Source organism: Mytilus edulis, chromosome 4 (assembly GCF_963676685.1).
Source record: "Mytilus edulis chromosome 4, xbMytEdul2.2, whole genome shotgun sequence".
Classification (NCBI taxonomy): Eukaryota; Metazoa; Mollusca; class Bivalvia; order Mytilida; family Mytilidae; genus Mytilus; species Mytilus edulis.
The window spans coordinates 72592978-72605150 of NC_092347.1; positions in this window are offsets into that span (position 1 = coordinate 72592978).

Genomic DNA, 12173 nt, shown 5'->3' on the forward strand with positions numbered 1-12173 from the left:
GTGTCAAATATATTTTGTGCTTGAATCTTTAAACAGAGAATGCCAGAAGGTGACAAATATAGATGGGAGATTTAAAAATAAAAACGTCATTTCTTTGTGTCTCTTTACCTTAGCCGTATTTGGCACAACTTTTTGGAATTTTGGATACTCAATGCTCTTAAACTTTGTACTTGTTTGGCTTTATAAATATTTTGATATTAGCGTCACTGATGAGTCTTATGTAGACGAAACGCACGTCTGGCATACTAAATTATAATCCTGGTACCTTTGCTAACTGTTGTATTGATTTCTCGTATGCTACGTATCAATCTTGATTTCATTTCCAACTTGATTTCATTTCCAACCGATTTTTACAGTTTGTTCTTATGTTGAATAATGTTTTGTGATTACCACTGTCCCGGTCAGGGAATGGTTGAACGCTCACAAACATGTTTAAGTCCACAACATTCTTTATGTAACTACTCCATGCCTGACGCCTAGTTGTTCTTTTTACTAAGAATTAACAAGGAAAAATATCATTAGAATAAAGAAACAATTTTTAAGCCATATTTGCTCTTTACTCAAATTATTGTCTGATACTTTTCCTTGTCTTGCAGAATAAATTTCTTCTGTTCCCAAACTTTTCTGCAAGACAATATCCACCTTTAAAAGTAAAAATAAACATGGTTTCCCAACTCCAAACAACATTCATATGTTGTCATGTCACTGAAAGTCGCCATATTTGTACCCCATAACACATATGAGACGAATTTGATTCATGCGTTAAACACGTCAAAACCCCAACCTCAGCTAATGAATCAACTCAGTCAGTATATGTAACAGTAAATATGTGAAATTAGGAATTACACGTAATTACTAAACGATTCAGTTAATACTTGGAATTACTAGTTGAATTAGTGATTACATGTATTTACTGATTTTATATAGTAATTGTTTCAGTAAGTTCATGTAATCACTATTTTTTTAGTAATTTCTACAGCTATTTACTAGCTTGATATTTTTGTTTCAAAGTTTGAGACATAATTTTAGAAACCAAACAAAAAATTAAAGGATTGGGATTGGAGGCCTTACTTTTGAGTTAAAAAACAAAGGTATTTAAAAACTTCATACACTTTTATACAGTAAGGGTTTTGAAACTGGAACATGGTTGTTTTGCAAAAATGGTTTATTTGTTAAAACAGTCAAATTTCGTGACCATCGTGGCATTTTATCAATATTTCGATGCGGTAGAGACCGGACGTTATACCAAGCCGATCACTCCATTATTGGATAGACTTGGTCTTCTCGCAATGGCATTTTTGTAGACAGAACACCAGCTTTTAATAGACTGTGATTTTTACTCAGAGAACAACTTTTTAATTATGGTAATCTTCTGAACAACCCTTTTAATGGTTTTAACTCTAATGAAAACCTTGACTTTATAATAAACTTTGATAATTGTATACGACGCCAAGACATTGCATCTTTTTTTTTATTGTATAAATTAACTTAAACAAGTATTTATAACTTTTACTATCATATGAAACAGAAAGTGATTATTGTAAATAATTGCAGATAGAAAGTTAAAGTAGGTATTAAAGTAAACTTGATAAGAATATCCCATACAACGTGATTTCCATGGAAATTAAAACGTTGCTGAACGTATTATATCATAAATAGCATAAACAAAGTTGATACATTGAAAAGTGATATTCAAACTAAAAAGGTTAAAAATAAACTGACTAGGCGATGGCAAAAACGAAAATAGACCAAACGACATACAATGGGATACAAAACACGACATTGAATATTGATTAAAAAAACCTGGGCAACACAACTCCAACAAAACCCAGGGATTCTCCGGCTGGGTAGGCATATCATCTCCACTAGTAGCAGTTGTCGTGTTGTTCATACAGTGCAAATGCGGTGATAAAGGCAAGTTCGGTAGTTCATATTAGGAGAAAAGACGACAGGATTGTGGTTATGTGAAACAGATATTTTAAAACGTAAAATGTGGAAGGGATGATTTCTACCTCTCCACATTTAAATCAAGTTAATCTGAATGAACTTTAGATGACAAAGGAACTGAGGAAACTGACCATTTCAGTAAAAATTCTAATAACAAGGACCATTATTCTGCACAAGTTCATCAGACCAGAACAAAATCCGGGCTTTATCTGTAAATTGTCCTGATAAAATTATATACCATTCTTTCAATCAATATCTTCATGCATGACGATAAAAAGTGTTGAGAACTGATTTGCAGGACTGATGGTACGGCAGACAGACTAATAGATAGACAGACGGACGGAGTGCAAACCTAAAGTCCCCTTCGACTTTTGGCAAGAAACTATATAAACTACAATAGGAAAACAATGGAGCAACAGATACACTGAACTGCAACAAAAACAAACGCCAACACCTAGACACGGACTATTTGATACAAACTGACATATTCATGACTTGGTACAGGACATTTTGGTAAAAATGGTGGGTTGAACTTGGTTTCGTGACTAGCTTAACCTCAAGCTGATATGGGAATGATAACAAATCACAACACTACGTGATATTAGAATTATCAAGGTGTATCATGTCCCTTTTTAACATGTAAACAACATACCTCACGGTATACTTAATTAACTTTACCATCTCAAATATAATCCCATGTTATCTTTTTAAAATCTTTTTTTTTTTGTATTTTTCAAGTAAACCTTTATTTTCTAATTCAAAACCAGACACTGAAATAATTAAAAATTCAGCAATAAGTACTTTTTCAGATTATGTCATTTTCCTCTCTTTTAAAGCGGTACACAGTTTGTACCTTCTCTTTAATTGATTTTCATATTTGGCATTACCAATGTTATAACCATGGTGATTACCAAGTGTTATTATCGTATCTGTTGTCCAGTTTCTGTTTAAAAGTAGGCCGTTTGTGTTTTTAATGCTAATCTTTATTCCCTCAGTATTTTCTTAATTAATTTTAGAACCCGAGGCCTTTTCATATTTGTCTAATAATCCTAATATTTCTAATAGACATTTCATTTTCATTAAATTAGTGTGTATCGTCTGCAAAAATATTCAATTCGATTTCTGGTAGCAAACAAGATATTGCCTTGAATGTTGCTGTCCTTAAAATAGATTTTAAATGATGCAATGAAATTATTGAACAACTCAAATATAAACGGAATTGCATTTCGGAATACTCCATTGCACAAAATGCTTCCATATTTAAAACAAAAACCCAACGATGGTCAAAGCACTTTATAAAGTCATATAATCAATATTTATGAAAACTTTTAATTTCAAAATACAGATAAGAAAATCATTTAAATCAAAGATTTGACATTATAATATAGTCAGTTAAACAAACATAACTGAGACCCTCCAGTGTCTAACAAAATGGGAAAATTTGTATAGCAAGTATATAAATTTATAAAAAAATGGCTAAATATCAGATATTTACAGAAAAGTAAAAGAATTGCAATGACAATATACACACAGGATTATACATAATGCACACAGACTGCAAAACGTGCAAATGTCTAAAGGAAAATGTCATTTATATGAAAAAAATAATAATATTGAAACATTTGAGCATTTATTTTTATCAATGTAACAATGTTAAACCATTGATAGAAACAGGTGTCAAAAATTAACAACTTTGTAACTTAATAAATATCGAGAAACTTGTTGAAATAGATATTCTTTTTAGAAATATGTACAGCTTATTCGAATAATACAATTTTTATAGCTTATACTTTATGATAAATGTTTTTTTTTTTGAAAATACATTCAAGTAATAAATGCAAATTCGTTCACATTAAGATGAATATGCAGTCTATAAGGCTTTGCTTAAATAGCACTCTTACTACGTTCGGTTAGAAGGAGGACCAAACATGATCTTTACATAAGAGGAGAATAAGGCGATTTCGAACAAGTTTACATTCCAAAAAGTTTGTGCAGTATAGAATAAGATTTAACAAATATTGATACATAAATGTGATTTTTTTGTATTTCCGGATAATTCAGTACTTAAATTGTGTTTATAAAGTGTGTTTCAAACGTCCAATTTACAATATTTGTGCATTAACGATAACCTGTACTCTAACGTCAGATTCGGTTTTCTGAAGAATGAAAACTCTTAAAAACAAATGACAAAAAAAACATGCAAATCATTCATTTTCCCACTTTTTCTAATGTCGGTTAATCAGAAAAATGTATTTAGTGTCATCGGAATGAAACATGTTTACCAATTCAAAAAAAAATTTAAAAACACTTTACAGCAAGTCTAAGCTTTAATTAGAGATATCAAATGTGGGTATCGGATCGATTAAAAAAAATTTCAGTCGAATATTTCTGGACCTGAGTAACCTTCTCATGTATTGAGCCATTTATTGACCTTATTTTGAGAACGATATATCAATATTTACCTAGTTTTATCAAAGAAAATTTAGATTTTGAATCATTTACCGACTGCAATGGAAGAAGATGCAGCCTATTGATAAGATTTGGCGTAACAAGTAAATACTACAATACATACCGCACAGCTTGGACTAGATAATGTACTATGTAACCCGAATCAAAGGGCACAGTATTTACTAAATATCTGCAGATAATGTTTTGATTGAAGCATCATTAAACAAATACCGAACACCAAGGCAAATAAAAAAAGAAAGTTCATAAAAATTCACAAAATTTACCTATGACATAAATAACTACATAGACTAAACTGCTTCAATTTGTACTGCTCTCAAATTGCAACACTAATTTGCATTTTTTACAGGATTGGTAAACCAATTTCTGCATCAATAACACTACTAGAGTTTGTTAGACTCTGAACCTATTCATTCTAAAATTACAAGATTTGTATGAAAATGCATTTTTTTCTCATGAGTTGAATACATTTATAGCGCTCCATGTCCAATAAAACTGTTATTTGTTACATTATTTGTTACATTATTACCAATTGTGTGTGTCTGTTTGTGTTATTCACGCATCATTATCAATATTATATAATTTGATGCGACTGTCGTTCAAGTGAGATGTGTAGAGCTATAAAACCAGGTTCAATCCGACATTTTCTACATTTGAAAATGCCTGTACCAAGTCAGGAATACAACAGTTGATGTCCATTCATTTTTGACGTGTTTTTTCATTTGATTTAGCCATGTGATTAGGGATTTTCCGATTTTATTTTTCCTCGGAGTTCAGTATTTTTGAGAATTTACTTTTTACCATGAAGAACAATTAATCAAACATTTTAGAAAAAAAAAACCATAAGTAGAATCACTTCTTACTTAGAGAACAAAGATCATGTGAAAAAACATTAAAGAAAAAAAGAAAACTACATTTATTTATTAATCTATTATGTTCAGGTTTCATTCTTTTAGATATGACTTGTGGGCACTTCAAAACTTTCAAAGATTTTCCCACTTGTCTAAATCTAATTGATATATTACAACTACGCAGCCAAGGATATTTGATATGCAAGTTTTTATTATATGGACAGCTTGTATTCATGAACTATATGATGCTGTAAAAGGGGGGGGGGGGGGTATGTATGAAATTTGGCAACAACGAAAATGTACAAATATTTTAGCCTTGATTATACATGGTCACCTAGGCCAAAACTTTCAAAATTGTCCCATTTCTACAGGTCTAAATCTAATTGATAAAATACAACTACACACCCAATGAAATTGCATACGCCAGTATGATATGGACAGCTTGTATTCATGAACTATATGATGTTGTAAGGGGGGGGGGGGAGTATGAAATTTGGCAACAACGAAAATTTACCAATATTTTAGCCTTAGTTATACGTTGACACCAAGGTCAATTGTCTGCTTTAACGAAAGTCTCTGTATACTTTAATGAATTGATAAGAACCAATATCAATCGATTTTTGCTTAGTTTTCCCGAAGAAAAATCTAAATAAAGGCAACAGTAGTATATCGCTGTTCAAAACTCATAAATCCATGGACAAAAAACAAAATCGGGGTAACAAACTAAAACTGAGGGAAACGCATTTAATATAAGAGGAGAACAACGACACAACATTAAAATGTTACACACACAGAAACGGACTAAGCATTAGACAAAATCCTATGAGAATAACAAATATAACATCAAAACCAAATACATGAATTTGGAATAGATAAGCACCGTGACACGTAGTAATGTGAATTCACACTCAAAAATAAGAGAAAACAAACGACACTACGGAAACACAACGTTAAAATGTAACACACACAGAAACGAACTATAATATAACAATGGCCATATTCCTGACTTGGTACAGGACATTTTTAAAGGAAAAATGTCGGGTTGAACCTGGTTTTGTGGCATGCCAAACCTCCCTATTTTATGGCCATGTGAAATATAACATTAAAATGACAACACAACATTACAGGACTACAATATAAATAAATAGGAGAACATAATTGACAAAGAAACACAAGAATTATACATTGTAGCTAACAAAAGGCAACAAGTTTAAAATTTTAATACGCCAGAAGTGCAATTTGTCCACACAACACTTACTAGTGACGCCCAGATACAAAAGTTTGAAAGCCGAAACAAATACAAAGTTGAACAGCACCGAGGACCAAAAGTTCAAAATATTTGTGCAAAAATCGGCCAGGGTTTTCTGTTAGGTACCAGAACATCCCTATTATTTAGAATAATTTATACTTTTGCAAACAGTAAATTTTATAAAATGACTAAATAAAAGATATATGATACAACTGAAGTATTAACTAATTACAGGAAACAACCGAAATACACTACGTGACCCGACAAAATGCAGCACATCCGAATAAGTTTAAACCTCAACGCCATGTGACGTCATATTTGAAATAGTAAAAAATGACAAAAAAATTACGTCACATTTGAATTTGTAAAACAGATCATCAAAAAATGAAAAATGACGTCACAGTTGAATGAATAAGATAGAATAAGGATTGTTTTAAGATTATATTTGAACTAAATACTGATATTACACTTAATAACACTGTACATTTCAATACTTATTAATAGCAAACTAAAACAAATGTCAAATATTCTCCGAATAGATTTTGAAACTCTCAAAAGATGTTTTATATATATATATGTTATATTTGTTATTCTCGTGGGATTTTGTCTATGTGTGTTACATTTTAGTGTTATGTCGTTGTTCTCCTCTTATATTTAATGCGTTTCCCTCGGTTTTAGTTTGTTACCCCGATTTTGTTTTTTGTCCATGGATTTATAAGTTTTGAACAGCGGTATACTACTGTTGCCTTTATTTATATATACATCCACTAATTTCAAACTTTTCGTAACTATATGTTGGTACAAAACGGCTTTAACTCATCTTCAAATTTTTTAAGAAGGAATTGTTATTATACATATTTATAAAACAAAAGTACTCTACCTGCAATGAATATGCAGGCTTATGCAAAGGCAACTTTTCTTCTCATGGTTGACTAATTGTTTGCCTACTCTTTGTTATTCGTTCGCCATTTTTTAAACTGCAGTCGCGAAATAAGTTCGATCAAATTTATTTGTATTTCAAGTAAAAGACTATCTTTCAAAATCTGTTTTACTCATTAGTATATGTTAAACGGCTCAAGAAACATTTATTAAAATATCTTCGAATCTTCTTATCTATGTCGTTATGAGATTGTTTTTATAGCCTCTAATTTGCTTCTATACCGTCTCATCCTAATTGCTGTTTTTTCTCAAAATTACTGTATATTTTATGAAATATGTCAATTTAAACTTCCGGTTTGTTTTTAGACAAAATCATGTGCTACAATTAATTTTTCGAAAACATTAAAACGAAAAATGTGTTATTCCTATTAAAAGATTACAAACAGGATTGTATAAGGACAGACAAAAAAAAATCTTGTGTAAAAATCTAATGACAATTGTAATAAAAATCTAAGTTTGCTTATTAACACTTCAAAATGAATACTTTACAAGTTGTAACGTTTCAGATCAAATTTAAAAAAAAGTCAAAAACTTTCATTTTAAAATCATCAAAATTTATCAGGTTAATATAATGTTTAATATGATTCTTTCGACATCTCTGTTCCCAAGACGTTAAAAGAAACGGTAGACCTTATATCCAGTAAAGTCATGTATAAATCGTTCCAAAGCTTGTGAAGTAGTAGACGGAAAGGATTGTTGATATTAATAAAGTCTTGTTATCAATATAAAGAAGAAGATGTGGTATGATTGTCAATGAAAAAACTCTACACAAGGGACTAAATGACACAGAAATTAATTGATATACACCACCGTACGGCCATCAACAATGAGCAAAGCCCATACCGCATAGTCAGCTATAAAAGGCCACGAAATGACAATGTAAATCATTTTAACGAGAAAACTAACGGCCTTATTTATATAAAAAAAATGAACTAAAAACAAATATGTAACACATAAACCAACGACAACGACTGAATTACCTGCTCCTGACTTGAGACAGGCACATACATAAATAATGTCGCGGGGTTAAACATGTTAGCGGGATCCAAACCCTCCCGTAATCTGGTACAGTGGTATAACAGTACAACAGAAGAACAATCTATAAAAATCAGTTGATAAAGGCTTAAATCATCAGATGGACAAAAATGCAAGTGGACTAGAGCATGTCATCTGAGATACATATCTGAAAAAAAACAGAGTTTTTAACGGTTTGCGTGAATATGATGAAGAACACATCCATCAAATCCCATTGGAAACAAAGAATACAACATATTCTCTTAATTTCAGGCAACTTGTGCCTCACTTGGATGCGTATCTGTTTACCCTCTCGGAGTATCTATGGTTAAGACCGTGGTTTTAAGAAAGGTTCGTGTTTCTCAGTCGTTAGTTTTCTTTATTGTTACTTTTGTAAACAGTTGTCTTTTATTTGTTTTTCGTTTATTGCCATTGCATTCATTGTCAGCTCGTTTTCGACTTATTAAATTGACTATCTCGTTCATTTGTTTTTTTGTTTTACTTTGATGAATTAAAAAAAAGGGAAATAAGATTAAATATGATAACCTAGAATTCAATTAAGAGCTACTTGTGAACGATACATTCCAAATTGTATAATCAGCTTAGTAGCCAGTGTCTCACTATTTTTCAATTGTCCTTAATACATTAAGAAGCAGTTAGAAATAACGATCTGTCTTGGATACATGTATATCAACAGTTCATATATTTATACATCATTGGTATTGTTTTGTTTCTGATTTATGTTTTCGGATGAAGATAACAAAAAACGGTGACGTATTATATGTTCGACTTGCTAATGTCATATAAAAGATAGACATCCACCAAACAAGGTAACTATTAAAGACACCTACATGTTCGGATACAAACTTCAACGACACTGGACGCTAAGCAACCAGCAATCCATAAGTTGTCGGACTATTTTATCACTAGCTGTCAACAACACTGAGGCTGTGGCATCAAATCGCGCACTATACTCCATTCTAAATTGACATAGGATTGTAATTTTTTCCTGAAGAAATCCTGTGGTTCTTTTTAACCAATTAAGACTGCCACTAAACTGCACAAAAGTGCTGAAAGTTGCATAAAACACCAACCTTTCCATTATTCGGTGACCCACAATAGTAAGGTTTATAAACCAAATATTAAATATTCCAAAGATTGCAAAACATTACCCTACTCCATATAATAAAATGTGAAAATACAGTTCCCTATACTGTAAAAATAAACGACAGTGTTTTATTTTAACAATTTCTGATTCTCTCCATCAATCTTTAAATGTTAATTTCCCTTTAAAAAGTCATGAAAATACTATGCTTAAACTTGTATCATCAGTGGCGCTTAAAACTTTAAAGTTATCAGTCGAAACCTATCACTAAGTATTCACTCACAATATGAATAGATTCGAAATAAATGAAGTTCAAGAAAAGTCAGAGTTTAAGCAGTTGTAATCAATGTTCTTTTAGCATATATATGTTTAAATGAAGTGGACGTTATCAGTTATAGTCTACCATACGCCCTTCAACAATGAGAAAACCCGATACTGTAAAGTTGGAAAAATACCATTAATTGTAAAAGATAAACATATACGGCTCAAGCTTTGGGACACATTCTACTAGTTAAACCTTGGTAATTTTCTTTGAATCATGCGTGAATTTTCATTTAAATCAATATTTTATATTTAGGATGCATCGTTATCGCTGCAACTTCATATTTATACCCTCGTCCACCTTATCGGAGCATTAGGGTTTGCCTCAATTTAATGTTATAAAACTTATACACAATGATTATAATTACAAAACACTGATCAAGTTCGATGTTGAGTAGTGTCTTTAATTATGTCTCTTTATAAGATTTATATGCAAGCGGGGACATCATCTTTTCGCCATTGACACATTCTCAATTCATCAGAAAACATTTTGTCGTGTATATCTGTTCATGGTACTCTTCTTAAGTGTAAAGTTTTTACTTTTAGTTAAAATCATTCTTTTGTTTCTCAAGAGGATTTTTACTAGTTGTTGTCCATTAGTTTGATGTGTTTGGAACTATTGATTTGCATTTTGCTTAGGGACTTTCCGTTTTGAATTTCCCTCGGATTTCATTATTTTTGTGATTTTACATTTGGTAAATGACACTTTACAACGTTAAAATATGTGTATGTTACCGATTCAGTATCCATGAAATATTTGATAGAAGTCGTTCACATTATATACTAGTAGTAACAATTGTTTATGTACTGCTTAGTGTTCAGTGGGAGCTACTCCGCTACGCTATATATATATATATTTATCATATATATATCTCTAGATTCGCTTTACATGAAAAGGCAACACTAAGACTATTGAAGTAATATGTTGATATAGCAGATGTGGTCGAGTGGTCTAGAGCGCTGGAAATCAGGCTAAGTGGTTGGTACTATAGCATGTATAGTGTATCAAAGGTGAGAGTTCGAATCCCTTTGATGGACACAAATTTGTCAGCATAACAATCTAATGATATACTGTTTGGTGTAATTTCAGACTAATATAATTATATGTCTTTTGTCTATATCTAGACGCACCTTATATGACAAGGTAACACTACGTCTATTGAAAGAATATATGTATATAGCGGATGTGGTCGAGTGGGCTAGAACGCTGGAAATCAGGCTAAGTAGTTGGTACTATCATGTATCAAAGGTGAGAGTTCGAATCCCTTTGATGGACAAAAATTTGTCAGCATAACAATCTAATGATATACTGTTGGGTGTAATTTCAGACTAATATAATTATATGTCTTTTGTCTATATCTATACGCACCTTATATGACAAGGTAACACTTCGTCTTTTGAAAGAATATATGTATGTAGCGGATGTGGTCGAGTGGGCTAGAGTGATGACATGAGGCTAAGCGATTGGTGTTGTAGTGGATCAAAGGTGTGAGTTCGAATCCCGTTGATGGTCAAAAAATTGTCAGCATAAAAATATAATGCTAACGCTGTCGGGTGTAATTTGTAGACTATATTCAAGATCAAAATAATGTGAATATATACTGCCTCGTATTAGAACAACATACTGAACATGATCCTTTTTCCCGACAACAGAGACCTATACATAACAGTAAAACAGCATACCAATCACAATACCAATCCCTTCGTCTCGTTTGTACTCTGTGAATTCCCCGCCAACAAAAGACTTCAGATAATATGCCAAAAGACTAACAGGTGATATAATGGTTCACCAAATCAAATACTCATTTACTAATAAGTTACGGGGAGATAATAATTGCTTTCAACCAAGAGAAACACATTACCTATTCTAACAAGGATCGATAAAGACGATTGTTCTTAGCAAATGTTAACGAAATCTAACAAAAGTACCTTTGAGTCGATGACATTGCTTGTGGACGTTTCGTCTTCGAGGGTATCACTAGCCTAGTAGTCAGCACTTCTGTGTTGACATAAATATCAATTATATGGTCATTTTTGTACATTTTCTGTTTACAAAATTAGACATTTTTCGAAATACTAAGGATTTTCTTATCCCCGGCATATACTACCTTAGCCGTATTCGGCATAACTTTTTGGAATTTTTAGTCCTCAATGCTTTTCAACTTTGTACTTATTTGGTTTTATAACTTTTTTGATCTGAGCGTGTGTTCAAAAATGTCTACTCGTGAATTAAACTTGTTCTCGGCTGAATACTTAATTTATTACAAGCCGAATTCAATTA